At 42.5% G+C, this 23110-nt stretch overlaps 1 protein-coding gene across 3 annotated transcripts in view; it reads left to right on the plus strand.

Annotated features, from left to right (window-relative positions):
* The first annotated feature begins 13521 nt into the window (after positions 1–13521).
* ARID3A (AT-rich interaction domain 3A) overlaps positions 13522–23110 on the plus strand; it is a 168005-nt gene continuing 158416 nt past the window's right edge. The window contains exon 1 of one of the 3 annotated variants that reach the window (XM_073594071.1): positions 13522–13698. The gene's annotated coding sequence lies outside the window, so the exon portion shown is untranslated. Of the gene's footprint in view, positions 13699–20675; positions 20793–23110 lie in introns of those variants that run through there. The other 2 variants (XM_073594058.1, XM_073594062.1) reach the window with 2 other exon arrangements.

Below are 23110 nucleotides of genomic sequence, written 5' to 3' on the forward strand. Positions count from 1 at the left end.
CCTATACAGTTGGCTCCTAGGTATCGAATTAAACACCCCATGGAGCTGAAAACTCTTGTAGTGTAATAATTTATTATGATCAGTATTTTTTATAAACAGATCACTCTCTATGTTCGTACCATTTATTTTCAGTAATCTGTCCAAAAATGAGATCTCCTTATTACTATACAAGACATTAAATTTCAGACATGGGACTAATTAATTGATATACTGATCAAACAATAAAAAAGGGTTCCAATGTCAACATCCCAAACCTCCAAAATATCATTTATAAAATGAACCACCCCTTACAGTGCTCAGTAAACATTTTATTATTATAAAGTCTCAATCATATTCATAAATATATTTGCGAACGTGGGTGCGACATTGGAACCCATCGCTGCGCCTTTAAGCTGCAAATAATGGGTCTCTTTAAATAAAAAATAGTTCTCTTCAAGAACAATTTTAAGCAATGCAAGCAGAAAATCAATTTGTTTATCATTAGAGCACTGTGACCTTATCAGTAGCCACCGGCAGGCTTCCATACCCAAATATATATATATTATACACACACACGCATTACATACTGTGTGCACAATTATTAGGCAAGTTTTATTTTTGAAGGTTAATTTCATTATTGAACAACTACAGTGCTCTTGGTCAATCTAAAATGATAAACCTCAAACCTGAACTTTTAGGCTATTTTCACACTGGTGCGGGGAGCGTTAGTGGTAAAGCGCCACTAGTTTTAGTGGCCTTTTACAGTCGTTTTAGTGGTGCTTTTTGGCCGCTAGTGGGGCACTTTTAACCCTTGCTAGTGGCTGAAAAAACGGTTAAAAGTGCCTGCCGAAGCGCTTTGCAGGCGCTTCTGTAGCACTGCTCATTCATTTCAACGGGCAGAGCATTTTGGGAGCGGTTCATGACACATCACAGGAACACCCTCATGGCTAACAGAGGACAGAATTAGAATTAGACTTGGGAAACTTAACATTAATTAATCACCGGGACTAGATGGCTTGCACCCGAGAGTACTTAGGGAACTCAGTCAAGTAATTGCCAGACCATTGTTCCTAATTTTTACTGACAGTCTACTGACTGGCATGGTACCAACTGATTGGAGAAAAGCCAATGTAGCACCAATATTTAAAAATGGGCCAAAATACATCCCTGGGAATTACAGACCAGTTAGCCTAACATCAATAGTATGCAAGCTCTTGGAGAGGATGATAAGGGACTATATATAAGATTTTAGTAATGAAAACGGTATCATTAGCAGTAATCAGCATGGATTCATGAAGAATCGTTCTTGCCAAACCAATATATTAACCTTCTATGAGGAGGTGAGCTGCCATCTAGATAAAGGAAGGCTCGTAGACGTGGTGTATCTGGATTTTGAAAAAGCATTTGACACAGTTCCCCATAAACGTTTACTGTACAAAGTAAGGTTTGTTGGAATGGATCATAGGGCGAGTACATGGATTGAAAACTGGCTACAAGGGCGAGTTTAGAGGGTGGTGATAAATGGGGAATACTCGGAATGGTCAGAGCTGGGTTGTGGGGTCCCCCAGGGTTCTGTGCTGGGACCAATCCTGTTTAATTTGTTCATAAACGACCTGGAGGATGGGGTAAACAGTTTAAGCTCTGTTTTTGGAGGTGACACTAAGATAAGCAGGGCAATAACTTCTCTGCAGGATGTGGAAACCTTGCAAGAAGATCTTAACAAATGAATAGGCAAATTCATGGCAAATGAGGTTTAATGTAGAAAAATGTAAAATAATGCATTTGGGTGGCAAAAATATGAATGCAATCTACTCATTAGGGGGTGAACCTCTGGGGGAATCTAGGATGGAAAAGGACCTGGGGGTCCTAGTAGATGATAGCATCAGCTTGGCATTGCATGCCATTGCTGAGCCTAACAAAGCAAACAGAATATTGGCATGCATTAAAAAAGGGGATTAACTCCAGGTATAAAGCAATAATTCTCCCGCTCTACAAGACTCTGGTCTGGCCTCACCTGGAGTATGCTGTCCAGTTCTGGGCACCAGTCCTCAGAAAGGATGTGCTGGAAATGGAGCGAGTACAAAGAAGAGCAACAAAGCTAATAAAGGGTCTGGAGGATATTAGTTATGAAGAAAGGTTGCGAACACTGAACTAATTCTCTCTGGAGAAGAGATGCTTGAGAGGGGATATGATTTCAATTTAGAAATACCGTACTGGTAACCCCACAATAGGGATAAAACTTTTTCACGGAAGGGAGTTTAATAAGGCACGTGGCAACTCATTAAAATAAGAAGAAAAGAGGTTTAACCTTAAACTGCGTAGAGGGTTCTTTACTGTAAGAGCTGCAGGGATGTGGAATTCCCTTCCACAGGCGGTGGTTTCAGCGGGGGCATCGATAGTTTCAAAAAAACTATTAGATAAGCACCTGAACGACCGCAACATACAGGGATATACAATGTGATACTGACATATAGTCATACACATAGGTTGGACTTGATGGACTTGTGTCTTTTTTTCAACCTCACCTACTGTGTAACTCAGATATCTGCCTGCAGCACACCTCATACACCACCACACACAGTCCATACTGCAATAAGTCTATGGGGATACACGGCTCTTCCACAGACAGTGGGATAAAAAGGATGAGATGATTCCAATGGTAAATCACTCTATCCACAGAGACCAACCCTGGAATTACTCCAGTCAAAGGGTATAACAATCCACATAGAATGCAGCTGAAACTGAGTGTTCATTAGAACCGCAATGAGGGTATTGCAGGCTGGATGGGGAAATAGGGGCAGGATGGAAATGGGAGTAGCTGGCTGTACCTTGAATGAGGTCTATGAATAAACAGCAGAACCAGTCACAATAGTTGGTGTAAGTTAACCCCCCAACAGGAGATTCACAGCCACTGGGTGAACAGACTGGTGAGGATGCAGCACATAAATCACATATAGCAATCACTGAACATCATGTAGCCGCTATTCATCAGTATGGTCACCATCTCTTGACTCACAGAAGGGGGGGTTGTAGCAAAACCTCATGCTGCGTGTAGTCAATGTTTGCCAGTTCCAGTTACATAGTCCAATAGCCAGGGAGGATTCAAGTCCTGCGAAGCCAGCCTGCTTCCCAATAGTTGGGCGGGGTGGAAGGGTAGGTCAGGCAGGATCACCCGAGTTGCGTGGTGTCACCTATCTTCTTTAGAGCAAGGAGGGACCAGTGGGTTGGGTCTTAAATATCCCATCGTGAACTGACCTATTCATTTAGAGCCACCGGTTGTCCTCAGTAAACACTTCCCTCACAGATGCTTACCACCATTCACATTAACTCCTTGCCGACCAGCCGCTGTCATTTTACTGAGTCAGGTCGGCACGATCCCGCGAGCTGTCGTAGCTATACGTCAGCTCGCGGAATTGGGATAGCAGGCACGCGCACACGCCCGCTGCACATTATGCTTATTGTGATTTTTTTTTTTTACCAAAAAAAAAAAAAAAGGGGATATTTATTATAGCAAAAAGTACAAAATATTGCGTTTTTTCAAAACTAACGCTATTCTTTTGTTTATGGCGCACAGCGGGCGTGCCGATGCTCGTGGCTGACGGTCGCAATCACTGCCGGCCATGAGCGATTGCGGGCACGAGAGGCAGAACAGGGAAGTGTGTGTGTAAACACACAAATGCCTGTTCTGTGAGGAGAGGCATGACATTTTGCGAGTTTCTATTAGCTAGGAACAACGATCCGTCACTTCCTCTAGGTCAGTCTCCTCCCCCTACAGTTAGAAACACACACAGGGAACACAGTTAACCCCTTGATTGCCCCCTAGTGTTAACCCCTTCCCTGCCAGTAACATGTTTACAGTAATCAGTGCATTTTTATAGCACCGATCGCTGTATAAATGCCAATGGTCCCAAAAATGTGTCAAAAGTGGCCGATGTGTCCGCCATAATGTCGCAGTCCCCAAAAAAAAAAAAAAAAAAAAAATTGCAGATCGCCGCCATTACTAGTAAAAAAAAATAATAATAAAAATGCTATAAATCTATTCCCTATTTTGTAGATGCTATAACTTTTGCTCAAACTGATCAATATATGCTTATTGCGATTTTTTTTTTTTTACCAAAAATATGTAGAATACATATCGGCCTAAACTGAAAAAAAAAATTAGCTTTTTAAAAAAAAAAAAAAAAAAATGGGGATATTTATTATAGCAAAAAGTACAAAATATCATTTTTTTTTTCAAAACTGACGCTATTCTTTTGTTTATGGCGCAAAAATAAAAAAAGCAGAGGTGAGCAAATATCACCAAAAGAAAGCTCTATTTGTAGGAAAAAAAAAAAGACGTCAATTTTGTTTGGTGGCAAAGTCGCACGACCGCGCAATTGTCAGTTAAAGCGACACAGTGCCGAATCGCAAAAAATGGCCTGGTCAGTCAGCAGCCAAATATTTCGGGGCTGAAGTGGTTAAATACAAAGTGCATATGAAGAGCGATCCACACTATCTCACTTAATTATAAAGACACATGAATACAAAAATTGGACGGGAGACTTTTACCAGTCTAATTAGACTATCTGAGAAGCCTTAACCTCCCTGGCGGTATGATTATTTCGGATTTTAGGTGCTGAAAGCGGTACAATTATTTTGCATGGAAATTTGGCGTTTTATATTGTAGGCCTGTAATTCTTAACAATAACACACTTAAATCTGTCCAAACAAGAGTCTAGTAGATATCCCGGGTATGATAAAGTTTGAAACACAAAAACATAAATTATAATATAATAAAAAAAAAAAAATAATTAAAAAAAATAAAACTAAATAGTAATAAAATAAATTTCCACACGATTCACTATCGCTCAATTCTGCAAGTGTTCTAATTTACTATCGCTGTTTTCTAGCTGGTCTAAAGCCATTTTTGACGTAAAGGGACACTTTTTGGTTGCTATGGACAATCTCCAGTTTCCAGGCAGAAAGAACAGTATATGCAATATAAAACTGCATGCAGGGCATGGGCCAGAGCACTGGGGACAAATGGGATGTGAAATGATGTCATACAGTACTGTAATCTGTAAGATTACAGTACTGTATGTGTTATGCTTTTTACATTTTTTTTAATTTGCCGCCAGGCTCCGCCCCCGTGCGTCGCGCCGCTCGCAGGGAACGGAGCCTGGCACAGGGAGGCTTCGGAGGAGGACGGAGCCCTCGGACACTGCGGGGGACATCGCAGGATCCCGGGGACAAGGTAAGTAAAGCCGCCCCAGGATCCTGCAATGCGATCCCGAGTGTGGCTCGGGGTTACCGCTAATGGGACTGAATTTTAACCCCGAGCCACACTCGGGAATACCGCCAGGGAGGTTAATAAAAAAAGTTAAAATTAAATGTCACTCAATAAAAGGAAATAACAAGGAGAGCACGCCCAAGAAAAGCAAACGGGCATAGGAGAGAGCAAACAATAGAAAAATTACAGAAATTACAGAAAATGGCCAGTGGTGATCACCAACAGAGTCTACGCTTCTAGAAACACAGATAAATTGAACTCTGTGTTTAATCCTTTTGGCACAATAGAAGCCAACAAAAAGATCCACATCATATACTTCTGTAATAATATGGTGTCAAAATCCCCCCCCCCCCCCGCGCAGCGAGAGGTTCAAGACGTAAATACCTTTAACTTTCAAACCACTTGGGTTCCCATTATGGAAATGTTTGAAATGTGCCGCCAGGGGGGCGTTCATCCTCTTTTTTATTACCCTTTTTATTTATATTATTGATACTGTTGATATGCTCACCTATCCGGATTTTTAAAGACCTATTGGTTTTAGCAATATAGGCATTTCCACATTGACAAGTGAGCATATAGATCACCCTTGTGGTAGAACAATTTATGAACTGTTTGATCTTAAATTGTTTGGTGCTCTCTGCATTTGTAAATGTATCAGTTTTGTCAACATACGGACAAATCCCGCACTTCCCACATGTATACATACCAGGTTTAATAGATAGTTCGGTCAACCAAGTGGTGGTGGGGGTCCTTCGAAATTCCGAGCGGACCAAACTATTTTGTAGATTTCTGGCACTTTTTTCTGGCACAGGTTCCACTCAGAACAGGCCTCGCCATGGTCGACCAAAGAGGTTGCGTGCACATGCTCAGCGTCATATTCAGAGGTTATCTTTGGAAAACAGACGTATTAGTGCTGCCAGCATTGCTGCAGAGGTTGAAGTTGTAGGGGGTCAGCCTGTCAGTGCTCAGACCATACACCACACAATGCATCAAATTGGTCTGCATGGCTGTCATTCCAGAAGGAAGCATCTTCTAAAGATGATGCACAAGAAAGCCCACCGTTTGCTGAAGACAAGCAGACTGATGAGATGATGGAAATGGGCAGATGAGCCAAGGAGGCACAGATATATATAGCAGGGGTTAGAAAAAAGAGTTCCTGATAGATGGGGGAGGTGGGCACAGAGAACACCTGATGGCAACCCAGGACCGCATCAGCAGGAAGCTGAGAATATAGAACAAAGGAAAAAGCTATCACAGTGTGCAGCAAAACTTAGTTTTATGATCCCCCATTTATTGCCAAATGACCTCCCATAAGAGGTTGGCCAAGGGATCTTTTTTCTAACCCCTGCTATATATATATATATCTGTGCCTCCTTGGCTCATCTGGCCATTTCTCCGTGGCTCTGGTGGCTTATTGGACACGTGAGTATATGAGCAACACATGCATATTTTTCTTGATCCATCTGTTGCCATTGGATGGATACAAATACTGATTGAGCTATGTTGTTGTTGAAAATATGTATCTTTTTGTATTTTAGATTGTTACATTTAGGATAAATTGCATATCGGATCACCCCTGAAGAAGGAGTGTATGATACTCCGCAATGCGTAGGAAACATCAAATGCATATGACCTTTTGTTACAAGCTTGTACTTTGAGTGCATATGTTTTCTGTATCACTTCAGAAATATTATGCACTCGATAGTTATCTGCACAGATATTTTTAAATACATGTCTGTATGTATATTATGTCACCAATTTTGATATATTGTGTAAATAAAACTACTCTATATTTTTTTTACTACACTGTGTCTCACTATCTATGCCTTCAAAGTCCCACCCTTAAGGGGAAATTTTGTACCGTATTTAAGATTGGGATGTTGGCTGACAGATAGCAGATTTCTATTCTCAACCTCCACTTTTTTGATACATCTATTTTAAAGCAGTTGCAAAGCTCAGGCATGAAATATAAATAAAGTGTATCCCTCTGTGTACTTGTCTCAAGTAAAAGCAGCGAGTGTCTTTTCTGTCTGCTTCTTGGTTCCTCTGCTATCAGCATAAATCACTTCTGACAAGTTTTTCTGACACCAAAAAGAAAAAAAATTGGTGACAAGGGAGGAAGCTGGAATCTCCAGCTGATTGGCAGCCTTAGCTCTGTTCCTGTGTGCTGTGTAAAGGGGGGGGGGGGTGTCCCTTCCCTCCAATCAGCTCCCCTCTTTTTTTTTTGACAGGTCAAACAAGCTTTATAAATTGTGGACTTTGAACGGATGTAGAGAAGAAAAGATTACAGATAAACAGGTGCTTATACAGGAGGATTTGTTTCATCTCTGTGTATCACCTGAGGATAGTGACTTCACTGGGTATATATAAAGGTTTACAACAACTTTAAGAATTATGGATATAAGTTGAAGAAAGGCTGGTATATGGGGAAAACAACATCACACAGGCATTTTTAATATGCATAGAATTATTCAGGCAACATGTTATGAATTGTCTCACCTTCTACCTGTAATTAAATAATTCATTTCAATGGAACTTTCTAAAGAATATCCAGGATAAATAAAAAGGAAACTACACTACTTGTCAGAATAGTCATAAATTCAACTTACATTGGACCTTGCACCTGAAAAACAAGGTCTGCTTTTAAAGAATAAAAAAAAAAAAAAAAAAAAAAAAAAAAAGTGTACTTACTGATCAAGCTTTAGGCCCCTTTCACAATGGGGTGGTAGGGGGCGTCGGTGGTAAAACAGTGCTATTTTTAGGGTTGTTTTACCGCGGTATTCGGCCACTAGCGGTGCGGTTTTAACCCCCCGCTGGCAGCCGAAAAAGGGTTAAAACCACTCGTACAGCGCGGCTATAGCCGTGGTATTGCAATGGGCAGGAGCGGTGAAGGAGCGGTGAATACACCGCTCCTTCACCGCTCCAAAGATGCGGCTCACAGGATTTTTTTTACCGTCCTGCCAGCGCACTGCTTCAGTGTGAAAGCCCTCGGGCTTTCACACTGAACAAACAGCGGAGGCTGTTTAGGGGCGGTTTGCAGGCGGTATTTTTAGCGCAATAACGCCTGCAAACCGCCCCAGTGTGAAAGGGGCCTAAAAGGCTGCCTGTGCTCACGTGACGGCACAGCTCCAGGTCCTGAGCGGCTTCATGAGAGCTGACAGCAGCCTACAGCAGTGACATCACCCCAAAGCTCTAAATGTTGTCAGACTCTGCTCCCACCAGCCACATGCACAATAGGAAAAGAAAGGTATTTACACTGGTATTTTGCACAGATGGTATGCAGTATTACTAAAGGCAGCGAGCAGGCAGCATTTAAGGCTGAGTTCACACTAGTGCGAATTGGATGCGGTTTCTCTGCATGCAATTTGCATGTCAGGAGACTGTGACCGGCTCTCAATGGAGCCAGTTCACACATCTCCAGGGTGGCTGCGGAGCGGTTTGCAGAAGAGTCCTGTGTGTCTTTTGGTCCGTTTCAGGTCTGAATCCAGCCAAAAATTCAGACCTGATTCGTCCCTGAAACAGAACAGGGAGGCACCTGATCCTTGCTGTGAGCCTAAGGCTGGGTTCACACCATCGCCGCATTCGTCGCACAGCAGGGGTCCGGTGCGTGCTGGTTCACCGTTTTAGGTCCGATTTCAGCACGAATTTTGGGCTGAATTTGGACCTGAAATGGACCAAAAAAGGTACACTGTTTTTGTGCAAAACGCACCGGACCTGCTGCGGAAATATGTGAACTGGCTCCATAGAGAGTCACATTCTCCTGCTATGTGAATTAGATACTGGAAAACCCACATCCAATTTGCATAGGTGTGAACCCAGCCTAAAGCTTGGTTTTCTTCTTTACGTGTGCCCCCTCTCCCCTTGCTGAAAACACTGAATAAAATCTAATAGGGTCTATTTAGAAAACATTGGTTGTTTGAACATTACAAGCGTTCTCTCAGGCTGCACATATTTTCCCTAATACTACATCCTATGATTGCCAGACTCATCTAGTGGCCAAAATGCAGTATGGTTTCTGATTCAGGCGTTTCATAAAATATACCGCATTTTGGCCACTAGATGGAGCTGATAATAACAGGACATCACAGTGTTCAAGGAAAATGTCCGCAGCCTGTACAAATGCTTGTGGCATTCAGCAAGCTCTGAACAGCACGGTGACAGCATGGTCACACCCACCTGACACATTGCGTATCGCTCAGAGGTCCACTGCGGCAGTCCAATCAGGACACAAAGAATCAGGTGGGAGTGACCTTGACGTCATCACGCTGTTCAGAGCTTGCTGAAGTTGCTGATCACAGGCTGCAGGGGGATTGGGACAAGCAGCAGCTCCAGAGACCAGGGGCTTTACTTTTATTGATGCAAATTACTGATGGTTTACATATGAGTTTTCTGATAGCCAGCACTATTGTATTCTGACAGTGAGACTCCTCCGCTGTCAGAATACACTGATCAACGCTGCAACTAACTGGATGCAGGTGATCAAACAAAAGTTACTAGCAGTGCCATTCAATATCATTAGATCCGCTTCTCTCGAATTGGACGGTCAAAATGGATTGAAATTTGGCCTGTTTTTCAGGAACTATCTATGGCCAAATCTACTCCTTCCAGTCTCACCCTATTCTCCCTTTTAACATTTCAAAACACCTGGGGGGGGGCAGTGTTCTTTCAGAATACCGCTACCCATCAGAAAGTGCAACCAAAGTGACGTTCTGTTGAATTTTGAATTTTAAAATCAGCAGTGTTCTGTCAGATTAGCAAACCTCTCAGATCAGCAGGCTTGTCGTTGCTTTAAAAATTCAACATCAAAACAGTGGGAGGGATTTCAAAATCCTGTATTTCACTATATAAGCTCAGTTTACTGGTAACAATAAGTGTGAAATGCAAGACTTCAGCGGGTGTAAAAAGATGTCTGTTTGTCACCTTTACTGCGAACGAGTGTGGGTGTACCAAGATGGGCACGATGGAACGTCACTTTGGTTGCACTTTCTGATGGGGGGTGGTATTCTGATAGAACATCAGGAAGGATTGGCTGTCACAGTCACATGATCAGAATCTGGTCCCGCTGACTACTGATCTGGATCGAGAACTGCCTGTGTCAGCTCAGTCTGTGTTGAGAGCGCGCAGTGAGCATGATCAGCAGTGACACAGATGTGTTGGGGGTTTTAACCACTTCAGCCCCAGAAGGATTTACCCCCTTCCTGACCAGGCCATTTTTTGTGATACGGCACTGTTACACTTTAACTGACAATTGTGCGGTCGCGGGATGTTGTACCCAAACAAAATTGACGCCCTTTTTTCCCCACAAATAGGGCTTTTTTTTGTGGTATTTGATCACCTCTGCAGTTTTTATTTTTTGCGCTAGAAACAAAAAAAGAGGGACAATTTTGAAAAAAAATAAAAAATGTTTTACTTTTTGCTATAAAACATTTCCAAAAAAATGTAAAAAAACATTTATTCATCAGTTTGGGCCGATATGCATTTTGCTACATATTTTTGGTAAAAAATCCCAATAAGCATAGATTGATTGGTTTGCGCAAAAGTTATCGCGTCTACAAAATAGGGGATATATTTATGGCATTTATATTATTTTTTTTACTAGTAATGGTGGCAATCAGTGATTTTTAATGGGACTGCGACATTGCGGCGGACAGATCGGACACCTAACTGACATTTTTGACGGCCAATAACATTATTACAGTAATCAGTGCTAAAAAAATATGCAGTAATTGTACTAATGACACTGGCAGGGAAGGGGTTAACATCAGAGGCGATCAAGAGGTTAAATGTGTTCCCTGTTTGTGTTTTCTAACTGTATGGGGGACTGTGTGACAGGGGAAACACACAGATCCATCTTCCTGCTTAGAACTAAGACAGGATCTGTGTGATCTCCCCTGTCAGAATGGAGATTTGCCTTGTTACACAGGCAGATCCCCGTTCTGTCACTGCGGGGAACGATCACGGGTGGTAAGCGGACATCCAGTTCTCCAGACCCGCTGATTGGCTCCCCTGCTGGCCAATGGGCGCCCACAAAAGCGAGTTCCTGCGTCGACGTACAGTTATTGCAGGAACAAGCCACCTTGCCGCAGTAAAATGACGGCAGCTGATCGGAAAGTGCTTAAAGGAGTTAAAACAGAAATAAAGGCAAAACTTTTTTTTTAGTTTTGGATAGAGTGGAGAGGGATGAGAACCCCTGCCAGGTTTTTTTATTGTGGTCGGTGTTCCTGGAAGCTCCCGTGCACACTAGTGCATTCTCTCATCCATCTGCTGCTGTGCTGCATTGTAGAACAACCGAAATCACTATTCTCTGCGGTGCCCGTTCACATCAAGGCGGTGCTTCTTTTGTAGCAGTGCCATGAGTTTTTTGCCTGGAATGCACCAAAAACGCACGTAAAACGCAGGAACATTCTCTAGTGTCTCCTTCTACATAAAAAAAAAAAAACACATGAAGCATGAAAAACAAATCAAAAACACGCAAAGTCACACTACAAAAACACTGAAAAATACATCATCATGCAGCACTAGTGAGACCCTAGGCTTAGGGAAATTCCCTTTCTCTATTTGTCCTGTTTACTGTTATCACCCAGAGTGAAAGTAAAAGAAAATCCCAATTGTTGGGTTGACCCCATAACAGTAAGGCCCCTTTCACACTGGGACGGTAGGGGGCGTCGGCGGTAAAACAGCGCTATATTTAGCGCTGTTTTACCGCGGTATTCGGCCGCTAGCGGTGCGGTTTTAACCCCCCCGCTGGCGGCCGAAAAAGGGTTAAAACCCCTCGTATAGCGCGGCTATAGCCACGGTATTACCGCGGTATATCCGCGCTGTCCCATTGATTTCAATGGGCAGGAGCGGTGAATACACCGCTCCTTCACCGCTCCAAAGAAGCGGCTGACAGGAGATTTTTTCTTCTCCTGCCAGCGCGTCGCTTCAGTGTGAAAGCCCTCAGGCTTTCACACTGAACAAACAGCGGAGGCTGTTTAGGGGCGGTTTGCAGGCGCTATTTTTAGCGCAATAACGCCTGCAAACCGCCCCAGTGTGAAACGGGTCTTATTTAAGGGAAATCTTGCAATGGGGACAACCAGGGATCCCCTCACTTTCATTGTGTCTATGAGACAGGAAGTGAAAGGAAATCTTCTAAAGGGGACACTAGTTCTGGTGACAACCAGGAATTCCCCCACTTTGAAGGGATTTCCTCTTGCTTCCTGTTGTGGCTATGGAACAGGAAGTGAAGGGAAACTTTCCAATGGGGACACTAGTTTTGGTGACAACCAGAGATTCCTCAGTTCCTGTTGTGACTATGGAATAGGAAGTGAAGGGGGATCTTCCAATGGAGAGACTAGCTTTGGTGGCAACTAGGGATCCCCTCACTTTGGAAGGATTTCCCCTCACATCCTGTTGTGGCTATGGAACAGGAAGCGAAGGGAAATCTTCTAACTGGGACATTGATTTTGGTGACAACCAAGGATTCCCTCACTTTGGAGGGATTTTCTCTCACTTCCTGTTGTGGCTACAGAACAGGAAGAGAAAGGAAATCTGCCAATGGGGACACAGGTTCTAATGACAACCAGTGATCCCTTGACTTTGGAGGGATTTTCCCTCACTTACTGTTGTGGCTATGGAACAGGAAGGGAAAGGAAAGGAAATCTGCCAATAGGCACACTAGTTCTGATGACAACCAAGGATTCCCTCTCACTTTCTGTTGTGGCTATGGAACAGGAAGTGAAATCTTCGGATGGAGACACTGATCCAGAGATTCCTGCACTTTGGAGGGATTTCCCCTGACTTCTTGTTGCAGCTATTGGACAGGAAGTGAAAGGAAATCTTCCAATGGGGACATTAGTTCTGGAGATAACCGGGGCTTTCCGATCACTTCCTGTTGTCGCTATGTTACTGGATGTGAAGAGAAATCTCTCCAATGGTAAAAACACCTGACATTGGTTAGAACCCTCCAATACTCTATCCAAAATGAAAAAAAATGCCTTTAGTTCTTCCTCAACTTACTATTTCCTTTTAGTCATGTAACTGAGCCTTCTTGTTAAATCCAAGGTGTGTTGATTTTTGGTAATGTCCCCAGCAGCACGTGTCCATTGCTGGTCACCATCCAGCCCCCTGGAGGTAACAGTCCGGTACTATCACTGTGGTGTCTTCCCCTCACACATACGTCTCCTGTCCAGTCCACACTTCCCCATTCAGCCTCACAGCAGTCTGCACATTCCTCCGCCGGCTCCCGGGTGCGTTCACTTGCAGACAGTCCCTTTCTTTCTGTGTTTCTAGACGCTCCCTTTAAAGGTTAGTCCTCCCCGTGCTGCCACTCATTCTCGCACGGACGGGGTTGGAAGTTTGCCGACTCTCCCTGGATTGCAGCCAATCAAGGTACCCCCTCGCATGTCGGCCCCTCCTCTCGCTCAGATCCCAAGTTTCTCCTGTGAGAAAAAGCATCGGAGATTGTGGGGGTAAGACTCGGGCGGGGGTCGGGGTCAGTGGGGTGGGTGGGTGAAGAGTGGGCGCTGTGCCACAGGAAGGGGAGTCCTACACAGGGGCCTGCTGCTGGGGTCAGCTGGTACGGGGAGGGTGCTGGGAAGGATGACGTGGTGGTGGTGCGGGCTAGGGGGTGCCAGCGGCTGTGGAAGTTAATGGGAGCCTGCATGTGTGTGTGTGTGGGCCGAGCGGGGACAAGTGGCCGTGCTGGTTAGAGTGGGGTACGAGTATATATATATATATATATATATATATATATATATAATGTATGTATCTATATCCCCACTGAGAGGCCTCCATTGCATCCTACAGGGGACCTCCATGTAGTCCTCTACCCCTGAGGGACACCTCTCTTCTATTACCAGTGCCATGGGTGACTCCATCACTGTGAAAGCTTGTTCTGGAAGGTTTTTTTTTTTTGTATCCATATATAAAATAATGTATTGAATTTCCTCCAGTGATCTCCAATGTGTTTGTTGGTTCCACTCGTATGAAGGGAGCGGTGGTTGGACGGTACCCTGGCTCCAGTAGAGGCGCTAGGCCCCATTGGTGGTGATGGCTTGGTGCTGCTGGTGGCTAGATGTTTACTTCTTATAAAGTTCAGAGCACACGAGTGTAAAAAAAAAATTAAAAATAAAATAATGCACATTAAAACACATTGCACGTTTTTCAAGGTTTTTTTTTTTTTTGCATGTTTTGGAAGCGCTTGTGAAGCTTTCGGAGCTTCTTTAAAGATGATGATTTAATAGAAGCAAAAGCTTCAGGCCTCTTTCACACTTTTTTTTGAGGAGGACCCAATCACAAGGGTTATTTTAGTCTCCACTCGCACCTGGGTGCAGCAAGGAGCTCCAAAACGCTCAACGTACCAAATTCCTTACTTTTTGGTTGTCTCAGTTCACATATGAGTGCAATGCCTGAAGCTTGAGCGGGTGCAGGAGCTACTTTTTGAAGCAGAATGGCCCTGTTGACTTTGATGCCAAATGGCATGTTATGCAAGTTCTTCATGATAAGTCTGTTAACGTGGTTGTGTAAAGGCTGAAGGTGTTTTTTTTTTTTTTTTTTACCTTTATACATTCTATGGATGAAGATAAAAGACCTTCAGTGTGCAGCTCCCCCCTCCCCAAAGCCTATTCTTGATCCAGCGATGTGGACAAGAGCTGAGGCTTTCCTTGGTCTCTGATTGGCTGAGATGCGGGAGCTGTTGCCAGCCAAAGGGGCTGGGCTTATGGACACAGAGAGCAAGACTCAGGAGCGAAAACGCACGGATGCCCCCATAGCAAGCAGCTTGTTAGGTAGCAAGACCCAAGAAGAGTAAGATTGGGGCTATGCTGTGCAAAACTAGTGTGTTGCGTGTGTGTGTTTAATTATTTTTTTTTGTTTGTTTATTTTTCATTTACTTTACAATCACTTTAACTCTTAGGCCCATTTCACATGGGGCGGATCCGCTCAGCAGACTCCACTAGCTCAGCGGGGGATCGCTCCGTTGATCCCCGCTGAGCAGGTGGATGACAGATCCGTCTCCGCTCACTGTGCAGTGACGGACCTGTCAGAGCACCATTGTTCTCTATGGGAAGATCAGATGAAAACGGACAGCATGTCCGTTTTCATCCGATACGTTCATCATCCGTCCAGCCGATCGCCATCCGTCTATTTTCAGCTGATCTTGTCGGATCTTATGGCAGGCGGGTGTCAGCGAACACATCTCTGCTGACATCCGCCTGCCCATACAGGTCAATGGATGGCCCGCTCGGATCTGCCTGAAAAACAGACAGGCAGATCTTTGCGGGCCGATCGTGTGAAAGGGGCCTTATGGTGGCCATACATGCTTGAATACAGGATTGATTTTCTTTTCCTAGCTATTTCTTCCAAAATAATCGATCATTACAGTAGTCAACAACCCATTTGATGTGCTGCACATGGGGAAGAAGATGTAGACCAAAATTTTAGAGCTGGTCATAACTTACTATTGTAAATTACCAATCACATCTCGGTTTCCACCATGTAATCTCGGGCAAGGTACAGTTGCGTTTACGAACAAATCACCTAGAATTTTCTGCCTTGGCTGCTCAACTCAGTTTGATTGAATCCAATCTAAATAGTCTAAATTGATTGTCAGGGCTATTAAAGCTATTTGATTGTTTGTAGATTGACTGTTTTGATTGAATCGCACATCAAAATAAACTCAGTGTGTATAGTTACCATTAATAACGTGCAATAAAATGCCTCAAAATTGCCTGCCTTCTCTTCACTCAAGTGTGAATGGGGACTAAGTCTTTGGGCAGGTGGATGTAAACGGACACCTGTCCACTTACATCCGTTTACCTCTGAGTTCGTCAAGGTACAGGAAAAAAATGGAGGTCTGTGACTACTTTTTTTTTGTTTTTTTTTTTTTGGCTGCTTTCACACTGATCAGTTTTTCTTCTGTTTTTGCGTTAAAAAAGCAGAAGAAAAACTCCTGATCTTTAAGGTCGGGTTCACACTGTAACCCGCTGCAGATCACACAGGAGCGCTGTGCGTCCCTATTCCCTGTTTTAGGGACGATCGGGGCCGATTCTGTGCAGTGTGCTCCGCAGCCGCAACTGAGATATGTGAACTGGCTCCATAGGGAGCCAGTCACATTCTCCTGCTGTGTGAATTGGATGTGGTGAAAAACGCATACAATTCGCATAGGTGTGAACCCTAAATCCTAGGGAACTCTTCACATTGGTCAATTGCGGGTCCGTTTGTGTATTTCAAAGTCCTGCTTGCTGCACTTTTGGTGCAGTAAAAACCACACCAAAAAACGCACCCGCAGTTGCGTTTTTGGTGCAGTTTTTGAGTCGCGTGTCCTTTATTCACAGGTGAAAAATGCGTCAAACACATTTGCATTTTTTACAGTGGAGCAGTGTGAAAGTAGCCTTACCTCCCCCTTTTTTTTTTTTTTTCTGATTTAAATGACAGATTGGAAGTGATTGGAAGTAAATGGTTTGAAAGCGGAAGTAAACCCTCGATTTAACAGTTTCAAAAAGTTACATTCCTGGCACATGCTAAGAATGGTTGTGCGCTCAACTAAACTTTCAAACCATCCAATGGTTGGTGTCATAATGGATCACATGTACAGCATCATGGCAGTTGAACATTAAACAGGCCAAGATGGCAGCTTCCTTGGCTGAAAACGATAGGAGGGTGTACTTCCTTTTTAAGCTGTTTTACATCTGGCCATCCATAAATCTTACATGGGTCTGGAAAGCTCCGTTTTTTTAAGTGGAACTAAACGGACATATATGTCACTAAAGTGACATGCACCCCATTCTGCTCTGATTCAGCAGGGGATCTGTTCATGGATCCGCTGCTGAAAGGGGCTAGGAGCACCTAAGGCAAATTTGGGACAGACTGTTGTCAACTTGGATTGATGCACTTTGCCCACACTTGCCAAATTTTCTGGTAACTTTTTCTGGAAAACAAAGTGAAACATACGCATGCTGAACGTTCGGTGTGTGTGCTAGACCATTTGCGGTTATGGAACAGATCGGTCTTATTTACAAAATATTAACACAAGGGTAAGGCTCTCTAAAATAACTGTGTGACTGTAATTTTCAAATCTGAAAACTGTCACTTTTTTTTTTTTTTAACTTCTTTTTTGAAATATTCTTATCCTCGTGTGTTAGCTTTGTGAATTTAGCCTGTTGGATTTTCAAAATGTGTGGAAGGTTTCAATAACTATTGTTTGTTCTTTCCACCTGTGTGAACTATGCCTAAAGATGTCCTTTGTACATACAGTAATAGTATGTGCTTTTACCATTGTCACTATTTTTACTGCTAATACAATAGTATAGTAACATTGTAATGTTATTGCACTGAATAGGAGTCATTTTTGAAAGCCTATTAGGCTCCATTCACACCTAAGTGTACTGCAGTGATACCCACTGCACCGCGTTTTTTTTCCCCCATGATTCTGCTCGCCATTCCAGTATGCTAAGGTGTGAATGTAGCCTTAATCCTTTTTGAGATTTTTTTTTTTTTTTTTTTTTTCAAAGAACTATTGGTATATATGGAGCAACATTGTGTTACAAGTATCAGGTGTATACAGTACAGCCATACTTACATTTCATAAAACCTATATCAGGGCTCTTTCATACAGTTGTACACCAAAAAAACCCCAAAAAAACAAAAACCTTATTTCTACACCTAGAAGTAAAGGTGTTTGCAAAGAGCTGCTTATATTAATAACAGTGATAAATCAATGACCTGTCATAAAGGCGTATGACAGGTAACCACACTTCTGAGTGTTTACATGCGTACAGGGACAGATAAATGGCCCTGGATGCATATACCTGCAGCCTGTCATTGATTTCTACAGGTGGCTTTGCACAAAAATAAATGCTTCTATTGACCACGTGTGGCTGGCCGAATGAGCCCTAAAGCACACCTCAAAACCGACTGTGCCAAGTATCAACTATATTCCACAGTCACTTTGGTACTGTAGTATCATAGACCCCTCAGTAACAAACTTATGGTGTATTAAAAGCATCTTTTGCAACTGGATGACACGTATATTCCTAAATCAAGAAGGTGGACTGCGTTATGTAACAGAGCAGAGAACACTTTTTACCTTAAGCTAACCATAGACAGATCATGCTGAACCAGCCGAATTTCTATCAGTCTTTGGGCAGGCTGGTTGTATTGATTGACTTCAGTACAACCAGCCGTTTGTGTTCTTTTGTAGGATCAGCCACCAGCAGTGATCATTGTATTATGACAGTGCGGAAACCTCCCACTATTAGAATGCAATAGCATAGTGGGAAGGATTTCCACATCAACACTTAAGCCCCATACATACGGACGAAATGTCGGGAGACAACGGCCAGTTTAAAAAAAACCTGACATTCTGCCTGTGTATGTCGGTCTCGGCCGGCTTCTATCGGACGTGCATGCTGGAAAACCAGCAGCTGACAGACTCCAGATCAGCGCTCTCAGCCAATGGCAGCGCTGATTGGAGTGTTTTGGCGGGGCGGGGCGGGGCGGGGCGGGGGGGGGGGGGGGGACACACAACAGCTCAGCAGGGGAGATCGTTGGACTAACCCTGTATGGTTAGTACAGCGGCTCTGACAGGAGCTGTCAGGTTTTTTGGTTGCACAAAAAAAAACCTGTTGGTGTGTACCTGGCTTAACTGTGTTGATGGGGGAATTGAGCAATTTTCATTCCTTTAGCTGTGGTTGAAGGAAATAAAATTGCATAATGTATGGCCAGCCTCAGGAGTAAGAGACAACAGGGGGAATTAATGAAAAGGAATCGGCTTTTAAATTTTAATATTCTGAGCTGTGTGGAAAAAAATTAAAGCTGACTGGTTGCTATGGGCAATGGCACAATTTGAGAAAACCTTTTTATTAATGCATCCCCAACATCTAAAACTGCATACAATTGTTCTGTGCTGACAGTAGTCTGTGAGTAAAATCTACATTACTGCAGACTACTTTCTGTTTCTCCCAATGGCTACAACTACATACTTTGTATTATAACACATATTTTGTGATTGTGTATGTGGAACATAGTTGATATTTGTCATAAACAGTTGGATCCAAGGTGGAGTGTGCTTTATAATATGTGGTCTGATGGCATTTCATTTTCTTGGACTTTGGCCCCAATAATGTTCATCATTATTTGCCTGGTTTAAAGACTGAAAGGAGTTTACGTTTGTCAAATTTGTGCTGGGGAAGGAACATCTCTTCTTGTTTCAGTAAAGACTGGTTCACCAACAGTAGTTTTATTTGAGGTTGCTCAGGCCTACTTCTTTTAGTCTGCTTTCTGTCCTCCATAGTTCAGTCAATTGGCACATTTTTGTTACGTTTTCATGTGTATGTATTTTTTTTTTTCTTCTTCAGATCTTGGAGTATGGTATTATGCTAGTGGGTCCTTTCAAAGTGTTTCTTTCCTGGTCTCTGGGCAAGATGCGAATATCATCCATTGACTGTGCCTCGTGTCCAAAACAAACCTCCCTTTGTGCCAGAGTGGAGCACTGACCCTATGTACAGGCACACTTTGGGGAGGGACCCCTCCTCCCTGGAAGCATCCAGTAGCTTTAGAAGGGATTGGGGGGGGGGGGGGGATCCAGCTGCAGTATTAACCCATTGAATGGCCAGCTACAGTCCACTTGTTACACAGAAACAATACCGTGTAACTGAATTGGCCTCAGGCAAGATACACCATGTGGTCTATTTATTCCTGGAAACAACTTTCGTTAAGAAAGTGTCTCCCATGGTTACCTTTCTTTTTCTTACTTCCAAGCTACAGTTTGTTTCCAGTGTAGAATACTAAGTAGTAATGTGTTCAACTACACTACACTTTATTTTGTTGGTGATTTAATATTCTTGGTTTAAACCTGTGTGTTCCCCTGAGTGAAGGGGGGAAAAAAAAATTATTTATATATATATATATATATATATATATATATATATATATATATATATATATATATATATATATATATGCTCTCTCTTACCAGCAAGCTGAGACGAGTTTAAAAATAGACATTTTTGCCCCACATAAGGACCCCTTCTTCAAGGCAAGTGCTAGTGATATTGAAATAATTTTAGAACTGGTAATAATGGAACTCTCCATTTAACTATCTCTTCATCACCCATGTGTACAAGATCCGCACGCCATAAAAACTGCACCAAATATCTTGAATATTGCACACTTCCTTAAAATGTTACCTTCTGCAGTTTCACACTGGCACGCGACATGTGGCCACTTTGGGCTTATTTCTGTATGCTCTGCAGAATGTTCCTGTAAGGTTCTTGGAAACTGTGGGTGTCACATTAAATGTATGCATAGCTATGTGCAGCACTCCGCTGCTTTGCACTATCATGTTGACTGCTGTGGCATACAGTCAGTTAATCCAGCATATCTGCTTAGATAATTAAGAGCTAATGTCCATGGGGGAGGGGGTATCCAGCCCCTCCTTCCATTAATTCTCCCCCAGGCCTCCCACCCAGTCTCCAGTTGGTGTATTTGTTTAATCTCTGAACACCCAGTGTGTGATCCCTCGACTGACTCCTCATACGCTTGAGTGCCTGGATCTACTATGCTGGTCAGTGGAGCAAATAGGGGGTTCAGGGAAGGGACGTGTGTGTGTGTGTGTGTGTGTGTGTGTGTGTGCGCACTAGTATTGTAAAGAGCTTTATGGGTGATCTTACAATGGAGGTTTGTTGCTATTTTTTTCCTACAAGCAGGGAGTCTTTGGGGAGATATTACAAATTTCTGCCTTTTCTGTGTGACCTGCTAAATCTCAATTTCTAAACTTTTTTTTTTTTTTTTTTTTTTGCCACCACAGAAAGTGTTACATATTACATAGTGAAGTTGCAACAATCTTTGGCAGTGAAAGAGTTGATTAATATGCTAAAGCTAAACTGTCTAGTTATGTCAGCTTTTCTGTCCTTTTTGTAGGAAATGCATGGAGCCCACTCCCAACAGGATGGGGGAGGGGAAATGGTTTCCCTATAATTTCCTTCAGTTTTAGTGCACTTTACCCTTTTCAGATTCTGCAGATATTTTCATTTAATGTAACGTTAATGAGGATCTCCTGGGCTGCAAAGAAAACATTACTTGCATGCCACACACAAGGTTTTTTTTTTTTTTTTTTTTTGTGCAGTATTTTTATTTTAGAACAGTACTTTTTTTTTTTTTTTTTTCCCCTCAGTTGCAAATGACCATACCAGTAGCCTAACAACTAATAATAATTTCATAAACCAATTTTAAATGTAGAATAATCCCTCTCCATAGTCTCTGAAATATTAACCTGACATGTTTAAGGACAACTTTTGCAACAATGTGCATGTAAGGCACCTTACTTTGAAGTATACTTGACTGCATTTTCTTTTGAATAACATGAATGTCAAAATTCAGGTCATTGCATCAAAAAAAGGCATTTTGCAGGACTTTTTTTCATGATGTTTTGCAATATAACACGATCATGTAAACAGACTTCCTTAAAGGCAGGGCATTTTATTTTCTTTTTCCATACATTTTGCTACTTTTGAAAATGCATGCCACCCTGTTTGTTTTTTTTATACAAGGCTGATCAATTACTGTGAGGGTTTAGCCTGTAAGTGCAAAATTTAAACTGGGATGCTTGAGCTGTACCTTTTTTGTCTTCCTATTTACTCATTGAGGAATCGTTCACCTTTTGTAGTATGGCTAGTTGCGAGGCAGGCTGTGTATGACTAACAATTCACAAAACTTCACTTTAGGGGACATTCCACAACCTCATCCTTGTGTTGTTCAAGATGTTAACATTTAGGCATACTAGTTTTACTGTACCTAAGGTATATGTCAAAGCAAAAACATGTTTTCTAGTTTTGAATAGTGTAGGGAAAACTAAGAATGCGCAACGGTTTTACCAGACAGGAAGTAAAGGATTAAAAAAAAAATCCCTGCTTTGTTTTTATTATGTGCTGAAAAAGCCTCAAAAATGTTAAATGTCATTTTTTTTTTTTTTATTTTTTTTTTGTAATTTTAATTAGTGCAGATAAACATTGTAGGGCCTCATGCACACAGGACTTATTTATTACATATTATACATACTTGTATAGTGCCGTCAATTTACGCAGCGCCTTACATATGTATTGTACATTCACATCAGTCCGTGCCCTAATGGAGCTTACAATCTAAGGTCCCTAACTTACATTCATATATACTAGCCAATTTTTTTGAGTGTGTGAGGAAACCCACGCAGGCACAGGGAGAACATACAAACTCCAGGAAGGTAGTGCTGTGTTTGGGATTCTTTTTTTTAACTCTGCAGAAAAAACATTTGACGCTTGTAAAAGTCTCTAACACTTATACAAGCGTCTAAGCGCGTTGAAAGGCTTCAAGTGATTGTGTGTTAATTCATTTCATTGGCCAGAATAAAACATTTATTCTGGCCATTGAAATTAATTAATGCTTAAGCATTAAATGTGCCTAGAGTTAAACTGCGTTTAGGCGCATTTAGATGCGTTTACAGGCGCCAAGCATTATTTTTTGCCAAACGCTGCAGTTCCTGGACACACTGGCAGAGGTGTTTTTTTTTTTTTTTTTTTTTGCCTGCCACAAAACGCCTGTGTGCGTGGACACATAGGCTAACATGCTGGGGAGTTTAGAGGCAGGGAAAGAAAAATGCCAGACGCCCCTCAGAGCAACTGCAAAAAACAGTGTGCATGAGGCCTAATTTTATTGCAAGTGGCAAGGTAAGAGGAGGCAGATCTGTGTCAGACATTTGTAAGCACATCCCAGAGCTGCACAGGCACCAGGGTTTACATGCTCCAGGGATTTCTTAGTTACAATGATCAGATTTTGTTTATTCATATATCGTCAAAGATACTTTAAAGGGTGACACATGTTAAAGAGAAGAGTTATAGATTGACCAAC

This window comes from Aquarana catesbeiana, linkage group LG01 (genome assembly GCF_042186555.1).
Source record: "Aquarana catesbeiana isolate 2022-GZ linkage group LG01, ASM4218655v1, whole genome shotgun sequence".
NCBI classification, from domain to species: Eukaryota; Metazoa; Chordata; class Amphibia; order Anura; family Ranidae; genus Aquarana; species Aquarana catesbeiana.